A 12,279-nucleotide genomic window follows, 5' to 3' on the forward strand; every position below is an offset into this window, starting at 1 on the left:
AAGTCTGTTCCGTTCTGAAACCCCGTTTTGAAAACTCCGTTTGGTTCAGAAAAACACCGCTTTGGAAAACCTCATTCAACAAATCTCTGTTCAACAAAATGACAATTCAAATGAAGTTTAGATTTTAAAGAATATACCATTTTTGTGTTAATGATTTTAAGTTGTAGACAGATTTTGTGAAAATTGTCAAATCTGTCAAACAATCACATCACGATGGAAGATGAACAGACAGCGAGAGCGAGATTAGCGAAGCGAGAGCGAGAGGGTTATTAGGGGAAATTTTTGTAATCTCATCCCGTGATGACGTAAGCAGAGGGTCAATTGATATTATTTTTAAAAATGGGTCATTTGACATTTTGGACCCTAAAATTGGGTCATTCGTAAAATTTTCCCAAATTTCATTTGGGCCTCTCAAAGCATAGACAATCCGTACAGAAATGTCCTCAACAGTTTTCCCCAACCCTTTATTTTCTTACACACACACACGAATGCAAGGAACCTACATACGAATGCAAGGGAACCTACATACGTCGTCGTCACTTTCCCTCTTATTGATACATGTTAGATGGGAGGTTTTTGTATGGATGACCTATTGTTAGGCGCATTTAAGTTTCGTGACCCACCCTTAGCAAATTTATGATTTATAACTTTCTGCTTACATCATAGGGCAGTTTCAAATTTAACATTCACATCGCGCTTGCGATTTACCATACAACCTGAGTAATTTTTCCTAGTCCTAACTTGATTTGATGAATAAAAATGCGATGACAATTTAAACCTATTTTCCATCCAACATTGGATCACAATAGCGATGAACCTTCCAACCTGATGTTTTCTCCAAATACCTTACCCGATTTCATTACACAACACGATGCAAACTTTTTGTTTACATGCCTTTTTTATTTGGCATCGTTCGCAGTAGGGATGTCATGACCAACCTGATGAATTATCCACAGCCCTATCACGATTTTGTATTTTTTTTTAAAACAAAATAGAATGAGAAGCACATTTGAATGTAAGGCCTATTCAAAGTCAGACCGAAGAGAGGTATGTACATTGGTTACCTTTATCATTGTTGGTCACTATTTATATTGCTTGACAATGGCTCAATGCACATTCTACTATTGTGTCCTGAATTTCCATACCTAGTGTATCTTTGGGCCCATATGTGTTCTCTTGCTTATGGAATCCGATTGACACGCGACCTACCAATAGTGAGATGATATTTTTTGTGGTAGGATAACACATTCCACATATCCCTGTGGTTTCCTCCACTTTGAAGAATATCCAATAGGGAAGATGGGTTCTACATACGCTAGGATGAAACACACTATAAGGTTGACGACAAAGTGTGTATGAGTTAATGTTTCTCAACCTTGCAACAACTATTGCATGTGAGCATAGAATCTCCATGTAGTCGAACTTCTTACATGTGCTATCACACTCCCTCCCAGATTACCCTCTTAATCTGAAAGGAGATGTGACGGTAGTAGTTACCAATATTCTTGTTGGCACTTACTGCTTACTGACCTGCTTAATTTCTCTTGGAAACCTTGGATTATACAAATATACATTTACTGGGTAACTAACATTAATAGACATACATCAATAGGGTTTCATGGAAACCATCATATACATGACATATGTACATACAAGATCCTGTGGGCCCAACTTGCGAAACTAGTCCTTGTATGAACAAAACATGTGTACAAATATTTTACAGAACAAACACCTAATCTTTTCAAAATTGGAGTTTTTGTGTGGCAAAGCAACAACAAAGTTATCTTCTGGAGAGTTGACCGCTACCTAGAAGGGAAAACATTTAAAAATAGGGTGAGCTACTAGCCCAGTGAGTGACTTAATAAAAACATAGTTCTCATGCTTAAAATTTAAAATTGGAAAACTGAATACTAAAATCTGAAAACTTGCCAAGCAAACATGTATATAAACTTTAATCATATCAAAATTGAAACATAGTTAAGCTGATTCTGAGTTGAGAGAGAACCCTTTTGCTCAATCACTTAACGTCAAACTTTAGTCAAGAGAGAACCCTTTTGCTCAATCTCTTGACGTCAAATCTACCTACATGCACGTGGTAATAATTAAGTACCGTGATACCTTAGGTACTATGGCCCTGATGTTCTCAGAGTCCTTCAGTATCGGGTTTTTCATGCTCAACATAAATCTTATTCTTTAAAGACATGTATACTTGAAAGCATAGTAACATGAACAGGAGATTTCACAACTTAATGAACTTTCAACGCATGCTTTGTGTACATAAACATATAAATATTAAAACATGCTTTATAAATATTCTTTTAAACTAGCTTGCGATAAACTTGGTTTGTTTGGAAAACATTCTTATAATTAAGCAAGCATGAGTTACTAAGCATTTAGAAAACTTTTAGGTTCGTCACTCACGACTTTAGGCAATTCTCCTTATGGTTGATAAACTTCTCCTATTGGTGTCAACCCTGGAATCATAACAACATGCTTAAGCCACTAGCAATGGTCTTCTTGTGAGGTTAACTTTCTTAAATGAGCTTACATTCAACCTACCATAAAATATTTGCATACCAACGCATACCTTACTGTGCATTCAACACTTAGTAATTTTCTTGAAATTCTAAATCTTTGCTATGCGACCAATACACCTCATTATCGCACACACCCATGCGCCAATCGCATGTCTTAGGTGCCCCTTCAGCCGCACATGAACGTCCACACCGCCCTCATGCGTCCAAGTCTTCAGCACACGCTCTCTTAGCCTAACACATAGCTCAATGCATAGTGGTGATCAACCTTGTCCTTACCCGTGCGTCAACCTTGAGCTATCTGCTTGTTCATCTCAAGCAGCTACCTACTTGTTCAAAAATTCCCAAGTTCATCTTATAATTCCAACTTATTATACACGCCTTTTCTCAGAAAATTTTCTTCTACAAACTTGTTCAAAATTGTCTTAGCTTACTTACCTTAAAATTTGAGCTCATAATTTCTTGTGGTTTGGCCAGAAACTTCAAATCTTTACCACTAGCTCAAATTCATTCAAGAGCTCGACCTTCTTGCAAATTCTTCAGTTTCTAGCTCGATTCCTTTGAAGTTTCCTTCTAGCAGCCCTACCTTATCAATTAGACTCACTAGTTCTTAGATGGCTTTGGAATCACCATAATAGCACACCAGATTGCTCAAATCGTGCTTCTGAAGTCAGTCTCTCTTTTTATACTCAAGTCTGCATGCTTTACTTTAACTATTAAGTTGCCACCTCATTCTTAAGTGGGATTAACTCATCTGAACTTGACAGCTGGCCACCTTAACCCATGATTAAGCTGATTGCCTTCCCTTGGTCATCAACGCAAGGCCTACAATCTTCACCATCGCATGTTACCCTTTTGGCCGCATGCCCTCTTGTTCAACACCTAATTTTCCTTTGTCGTGGCCTTGCTTTGAGCATCGCATAGCCTCAACCAACGCATGGATCAACCTCATCGCTCTATCAACCAGGCGCCCACCAGCCTCAACGCATACCTCACTGAGCAGTATATGCTTCAAGTACCTTGCGCCAACGTTATCAGCACATACCTAAGCACACACATGGCCTCCCAACGCCTAAGGCCTTCATGCCGCGCCCCATCCACCACTCGACGCATGTTCTGGTGCATCTCAACTTTCCTTGCATAAGCTTATGGCCAATGCATAACCCTCACAACCCGCACACTGGCTAGTGCGCATGCCCAACCTCAACGCCTAGGCAGCCTCGTTCATGTTGTGCGCTCAACGCCTACATTCCTTGCGGCCAACATCTAGCCTACCATCAGTGACTTCCCTCGTGTCTACCATACGCCCAATAACCTCAAAAGGACTTGGCTGCCGCATATCTTGCCCCAAGCTTCAGCGCATCAAGCCTCCAACGCATGTTGTCCTCATGCAACCAATACTTAGCCAAAATTTCCACTTGCTAGGCCAAACACAAAGCTACCCAAGGCCTTTTATACCAACACTTAGAATTTTCTTACTTCACTCTTCTCATTCTTCAACCTTTTCCCTACAATGTAACATTAACTTATATTTAAACATACTTAACATATTAATTAACATATTTAAGTAGGAAAAATAGGGTTCGGGGTTTACATGTGCACTAGCGGCTGTTTAGGTTGACAATACCATCCAAGTGACCGTCCTTTACAATGAATGTATGACAGTCAATTGAGCTTACTTGGTACTGTCTACCCATCTTAAACTCTTCTGCCATTTGCTTTTTGACATAGTTCAAATATAATGTGGTACAGGAGGACCATTGGTTTCTTCATCCGAAAAATCATTCATGGAGCTTCTCTCTAATAAATTCAAGCAAAGATATTATGGGTAGGAGTCTCGCCTCCGCTGTAAGTGAATTGAAGCACTCCGCACTATTGCTTGTCATGTTGTCGTACCGTCTTATCCCAATTCTTAAATTACACTAAAAATAGTTCAATTACGAACTCTAATCGAGCAACCCAAAAGGAAATTATTTTTTTAAAAAAAACATAAAATTAAAACAAACAAAACCTTAAAAATTCTTTAAATTCTTCGTGATTGAAGTAATAAAACTTTTTATGTTTCATCGTTTTGGTTCTTAATTATAACCTTTTTGTTTTTAGTATATTGTTGGTAATTAAATAATTTACCTTTCATAATGGATTGGCTTTTTCTTTGGGTATAAGGTTAATGATTTTTTATTCCCCAAAAAAAAAAAAAAACATAAGCATGTAATAGATTGATCTGTTGTTTTTTCAATAAAATAGTAATATACTAATTATGAAAAAACAATGAAAAAAAAATATCCCTAAAAAAAGTAGCCAAGAAAATTCAAGACTGGCTATACACTACACATTCCTCAAAATGGATAGACCATTGAGTTTTTATTTTTTCACCAAATATATTAAAAAAAATACATTAAATATAAAATACCCAGAAAAAGCAAAGCAGCAATTAAAAAAAAAAAAGACCTTAGTTATAGCCTATAAACTTGATCTTCATAACAATTGGTAGGTAAACAGTTTTACACAATTCCATCAAAGTTGAATGGCACCATTTGCAACTTGAATGTACCAAAATCTTGAAAGAATTTGAAGATCGAATGAAAAAGTTTTTAGTAGGAGAAACTTTTTACATTCTAACCTTTGAATTTCTATTACACTTATTATCATAATTAATAATTAATTATGTAGGATAATTAATAATTAATTATTTGTATACTATTTATAGTTAATTTTTAATTACATATTTTGTAAATAAGAAAATTAGGGGAGGGATAGATGTGTCCAATTTTTTTTTTTTTAATATCCTCGCTTTTCAATATACTAGTTTTTTTAATATGAGCATTGGACGTGATATTTTCAATTATGTTATCATATTGATAAAATTCTCATTCCATTTTATCGTATATTAAGAATAAATTTTTACAAAAAAATTAAAGTAAGCATCTAATGCTAGTTTCGTTTTACTTTGAAAAAATAGTTATTTATATGGTTGTGGAGAATTAAAAATTATTAAAACTCCAAAAATTATAATTTTTCTATATAATTAAAATAAATTCATAAATTTCATAGTTTTTTTTTTAATGAATGAAATTGGCAAAACTTTTAGTATTCTAACTTTTCGCGTCCTTCTCATTTCTTATTTTTATACATGTCATTAAAATTCTTGGTGTCAACGTACTTTAGGCCTTTATTTTAAAAAACTAACTAATAAACTTAAGTAAAATTTTAAAAAAAATGTTAGTATTAAATATAATTATAGGTAAAGTTTTTTATTTTTATTTTTTTAGAAGTCATAAGTAAAGTTATAAATCTTAGAATTAGTTTTTAGTAGTGAATTGACAAAATGTTCTATATTCAAGTTGTTTGTATTTTAGATTTTCACTTTTTTTTCTCAATTTTATAAGTAAATTGAAATTATTGTTTTAATGTATCTTTTTTTTTTTTTTTAAATCCAATTTTGAAAAATGATTGATTATAAAATCACAAGTTTTAGAAATAATTTGAGAAATTATTAATATAATAACGTACCAAAAATTAAATTTAAAAACCATAGAATTTATAAAATTTCATAATAATAGTAATAATAATAACAAGCATTATTTTACATTAATTAGTATTATTATTTTTTTAAGAAAAACTAAATACAACATAAGAGAGATTATTTGTAAATACTTAAAACATTATTTGGCTTAACTTTGACATTTTATCATTTTCGAGCACCCCAACCTATTTTCATATCTTCAAGTATTCCCTTAAATTACAAAGTATTTAACATTGCAACACAAAAAGTAGAAGAGAAAAACAAACCTATGTAAAAGAGAAAGAATGTTTGTATTTTTTTTTTTCTTTGAAGAGAGTTGCTTATATAGTTGTAAAAGATAAAAGTTGCAAAACTTTTGAAATCTCATCATTAACTAAATGTACTTAAAAGGAAAATTCATAAATTTTAAAAATTGAATGGTAGAAATATCAACATAATTTTTTTTTCTTCATATTATAACATCTTATCTGTATGGATGTGAGAATGCGAAAAGATAATAAACAATTAATATTAATGTAAATTCTAATTTAAATTTAAATTAAATAATAATAAATATTGAATCAATTTTTAAAAAGTAGGTAGCATTTTTTTAAAGAAAACCTTAGTGTTTTTTCTTCTTTTTAACTAGTTAGGTTCCTATTTCAATAGTCTTAATCCTTTAGGTTTGATTCCCCCCTCATACTTTAATTACAATACCTTTAGAAAAAAAATAAAAATAAAAATAACAATGAGGAGAGAGGAAGGGGTAAATCGTGTAAAATGAATACAAAAAATAGTGTAGGTCCTAAATAATCAAGTTATCATAATAAAAATGACCCCTTTGAGGAATCAAATTAAAATGAGATCCACCATTAATTTTCGGTACAAATTTTGGTAAATAACATGAATCATAATCGAGTGGGTTCCGTAATTGTGGATTCTCATTCCTTGATTACATTTACGGGTATATAAAAGTGTCATAAGCTATATTTTTATAATTGAGATTTTTGTACGGATGACCTCTTTTCGGAAGCCCAAATAAAATTGAACCAATCTTTTGAAAACCTAAAAGCATGTTTTTTTAGAAAATCTGAAAATATAAATTTGAAAACAAGAGATTCAGAAAAAACAAAGTTCTATTCAATGTTTTTAGATATACGTATGGTAGCATATTAAAAAATTAGATTCTAATTTAAATAATTATTTAAAATATGTTTGATGTTATATTCATAAACTATAAAACTAGTTATAACTAAACCATTAAATATTAATCGATAATAAACTTTTGTTAACTTATTTAATTGATAATTGAGGGACGGTGGTGCCTTTGCTCTAATGGGAGCTAATAATTATAGGTGTGGTCATAGAGGAGAATCAGTCCCTACATTTATTGAGGGTTTATAGCAAGAGAAATTTTGTATGCAGAGAAGTCATGGAAGAGAGTATAAGAGGAGCAATGAGTACTAAATGACGATCGTTGATTTAGTCCCTTCTAACATTGTTTTGCTCCTAACGTTTCATTCTACTTCTTAAACGTTCGAGATCTGTAAAATAGTCAATTCAACACATTAAAGTAAAGAACGATCCTGAATTAAGTAGAGGAAGATAGTATATTTTCAGTGCTATCAGCAATCTTCATACTTCCACTCACCTTTTTCGATCAAAACCAAATTAATTCTTTACAATTTTAGCGGTTTCTTGCTCATATTCTACACTACTTTAAAGACTACATTTTCTATTTTATTGAAAGTTTTTTTTGTTCATATTTCCATTATTGCAGAATGACATGATGGCGGATTTCGAAGTATGGGAGTAAGAAGAAAAGAGACTAGTGAGGTTGAGATCGTCTTTGTTGCAGAATGAGAGAAAATAAAAATGAAGATTGAGGCAAGAGTGAGATGATGGGCAAGAGAGAGAATCGAGGAGTGAAACTCATCGCACGTGCATCTTGGGTTGTTTAGGTCATTTCACCTAGCGAAGAAAGAAGCATAAGGTAGACAAAAAACTTAAGGTCTTTTTGGTAGACAACTCAAATTCTGTTTTATGTTTTCGGATTCACTGAGTTCAGCGAATATGTGCTTGGTTGGCCGTCTAGATTTTCTTTCCAAAAATTGTTTTCAAATTATGTAATCCTAACGGTGCAAATTGTGAAAACAACTTTTTTATGTTTGCATCTAAATTATCTACTAAATAGGTCTTTAGGTTTTCAAAAGATGCGTCAAATCTCATTAATCGTTGTTATTGTTTTTTCATTTGTAGGAAAATAAAAGAAATGAATAGTTGGCATAAATTGGTCCTATTAAATTGTTTGGAAAAAAATTGATGGGGCCTAAATTTTAAAATGATAAAAAAATAATAATAATAATTCCTATGCTCTGATAATTAATAATTTATGTTTTCTTTGTTACTTTTTGAGATGAAAAAAACGGTTATTTATTAAAGAAAGAGAATTTTTTTCTAGGAAGTTTCTAAAGTTTATTATAGACGTGCTATGTTTCTTTCTTCAACATACTAATTTTTTATTTAAAATAATCAACCAATTTTAAAATTAGATATATAATATTATATATATATATTTCCAAAAAGCTTATTGGTTTTAATGTAAATCGTATTAACTTACCAACGTAAACACTATCTTCATAATAGAAATAAAAGAATAAACTGAATGTGAACTATTAGTACTCCCCGCACATGTAAACTTTTTAAATTGTATTGAAGTTCAAGGAATAGAAAAACATCTCACAACTTTCTAATGTTTGATTATATAGTAAATTTAACAATATGTTGCATAATTGTTACATTAGTTTAATTAAAAGTTTACATTGCTGACACTATTGAAATATTGATTTGAATGGTTAGTTTGATAGTGATTTAGTCTCCACACTTTAGTTTGGATCAATATAATCACCTATTTTCAAATATGAAACACATTTGTCATTAAAATTTATCGAGTAACAGTTTAATCTGACTAGTACGTAGTTTTTTTTTTTTTTTTATCAACTTTAGACTCGACCTTGGAAATTTTCGTACATTTAAAGAAATTTCTTCTGCTATATGTTTAGCGATTGACATATAGGAGAAACTACACATTAAACCATATCAATACTTTTCATGGACATTACATATTGAAGTTCAATATTAAAAATTTTCCATCATTCAAATTGCATCATTTAAATCATTAAAAATACCGATCCTCGAGATTCGAAGTTGATCAAAATGAAGGACCTAAACATCCCATTTTTGGGGTGAGCAGTTGGAGAGGGCTTCTTAGATATAGAAGATCTAGATTACCAACCAAACACATATTCGCTGAACTCAGTAAATCTGAAAACATAAAATAGAATTTGAGTTGTATACCAAACAGAACAAGTCATCAAATAATTGACCTCAACAACTTAGACAATAGACCATGACTTCATGTTACCTCGAGAGAGTGAGAGCAAAGGAATAACCCAAATGTCGTAAGCTTTTTGTGACCTCATTTTATTATAGTTGATTGGGATGGAATTAAAGCACTTGAATACAAGTGCATGTCAAAGATTTTATGCCCAAATATTTGATTACATAAGAGTTGATTGTCTACTTTGGAGGGTCATATAGATACATCCAGCAAAAACAAGAACAAGACGAAAATAATTGGCAACTGAATCTCGTCATACCAACAAAATCCTGCCAATCCGGAGGTTTTTCCTGAAGAAAAAAAAAAAAAAAAAAAAACTTTTTCTAAGCATGTTGAAAACTATGGTTAAAGACTAAACATCACTACAAAAGTGCAATAGATTATTTAACAGGTAAAGAAAACTTTCAAGTATAACTTCAAGATGGTTGTTAGTAACAGAGCTAGTTGATCCCTTGTTTACAAATGAGGGGAACAATCTGAGTTATACCATCAAAATTTATTTGGAGAAACTATCTCTAAAACTCATTCAAACAGTAGGGACCTAAACATAATAAATTTTTAGGGGATAAAGTCCAAATTATAAAAATGAAATTGAAGAGTGCAAAAGAAGAAATAAAAAGCTTTGTTCTTGTAATAGATTGAAGGAATACAAATTTCACTTTGTGCCATTGAAGTCAAAATATAAATTATGGACTTTAAATCAACCATACTATAAAATGGATTTTTTTAAAAAATTATCAGAATGAACAACAAGCCAAGATGACTTAATTCAAAATAGTTCAACAAAATTGAAACACAACTCTCAGTAAATTCAGAAGAAAGTTTTCTACTCCTACTCTTCTTCTTTTCCTCCTAAACCCAAAAACCGAAATCTCACACAAAATCATGCTACTGGAAGATAATGTCAACTATCAAACCCAAATCAAAATACTTGACTATAAAACTAATCATATTAACCATATTTTCCCTCAATAAAGTAATAGAAAACTCATACCTCTTCCTTCTTGTCTTTAGTGAAGAACTAGTACGTCCCATAAAGAACACAATCACAAACTGTAAATACAAAGTAAGATATGTAGTGATTATAGAAAAACAATGTGATAAATCAATCAATTTAAATTCAATTAACTTAGGATAGTGGGTTCAGTTAATGAGCCGTATTGAATAGGCAAGCCAATTCATTCTAAAGTGTTGAAGAATTTGGAGAAATTGGCATTGTTACACAGTCTCTTTCAAACTACTTTCTCATTTTTGTATTCTTTCTAAGTAACTTAGGGTATCAAAGAGAATTTGGGAAATATAATGAAGAAACCATCTCACACATAAGAAACGACCATAAAAAAACTATGCTTGCAAGGTTGAGATACTTTAAAAAGGATGATAGAGCAACTAGTTCTAACTACGATGAACTTTCTAAGAGATGAAAAGCCAAGAGCCAAATACCATAAGAAACTACGGTATATATATGTGTGTATGTACATAAAATAGGACTAGCTCTTTGAATTTTTTAACCTATATAAACATTAAGGGGGCGTTTGGCACACAGAGTTGAGTTGGTAATTATTATAGGAGGAGAGTAATTGAGAGAGTTGATGCGAATAACGAGGTGAGAAAGGTGAGTTAATGCGAATAACGAGGTAATAAACTTCTTTAATAATTAGTAAACCAAACGGTGGGTGGGTGTATTTTACCCACCCAATCCAATCCAACTTGGAGGGCCAAACGCCCCCTAAATAATTACCTCAAACTTTTCTTACTTGTGGCTCATGTCCCGTAATTAAGAAGTTGCACAAAAGGTTTAAACACCAAATTTGTAATAATCGACAATGACATCCAAAGTAATATATGGTCCAATAATACCTTCTTTTCGAGATGTGACCAAATCCAACAACATATAAGAAATATTGTAATTACATTCAAACTAATACAAAACTAGTTTTCATAAGGAATTTGTGGCGTCTATTTGCCTCCACGAGACTTAACAAACATCATTTCCAGACATTTTATGGAATGATAAAGGAAAAACTTGAATGAAAATTGAATAATTGGACCTTCTTTTTTGGATCACACCATCTTATTAAATAAGATTTACAACATCCAATTTGAGTACCTATAAGATCTTTAAAACTTTGAATGTTCACTATAATACATATATGTATAGAGATGTCTAATTTCCTGTGGGGATTCCCCGATTAGACGAGTATGAGGGGGGAATGGGGAAAAAAGTTCCCTGTGAGCTAAATAAGGACGGGGACGAGGAATGCATTCCCCATCCCTGCCCCCACCACTATAAGAAATCGAACTTCTCCTGACATCATAATTCGCTGGGAAAGGGTGGAAAATGCGTTGGGAGAGCCTCTTCCAACGAATAATGGATCGTCGGGAGTTTGGTCGAGAAAAACCCATCGGGAGAGGAACTCCCGACGCATGAAACAAAGGTGTCGGGAGTTGTCGAAGAACTCCCGACGCATGTATAGGGCGTCGGGAGTTCTTCGACTAACTCCCGACGGTTTGTTCTTCGAACTCCCGACGGTTTGTTTTATAGTTCGAGAACTCCCCATCCCTGCCTCCGCACCCCGTTCCCATCCCTACTGCAGTTAGGCTCTATTTATTTATTTGGTATAATTATTTAATGTTATATTATTATTATTAATAATATATAAATATTACAGTTAAATGTCAAGTTCGATTGTTCATTAGTCAAGATAATCAATATGTTTAAATTGAATATTTAAATTTAAACTATATATGTGAATAATTTGATTTATATTTACATCTTTCTACTAAAAAAGTTGATTAGTTCTTTTAGGCCAAAATTTGAGTAATTTATTTTAGATTCA

The sequence above is a fragment of the Benincasa hispida genome, chromosome 3 (genome assembly GCF_009727055.1).
Source record: "Benincasa hispida cultivar B227 chromosome 3, ASM972705v1, whole genome shotgun sequence".
Taxonomy (NCBI): Eukaryota; Viridiplantae; Streptophyta; class Magnoliopsida; order Cucurbitales; family Cucurbitaceae; genus Benincasa; species Benincasa hispida.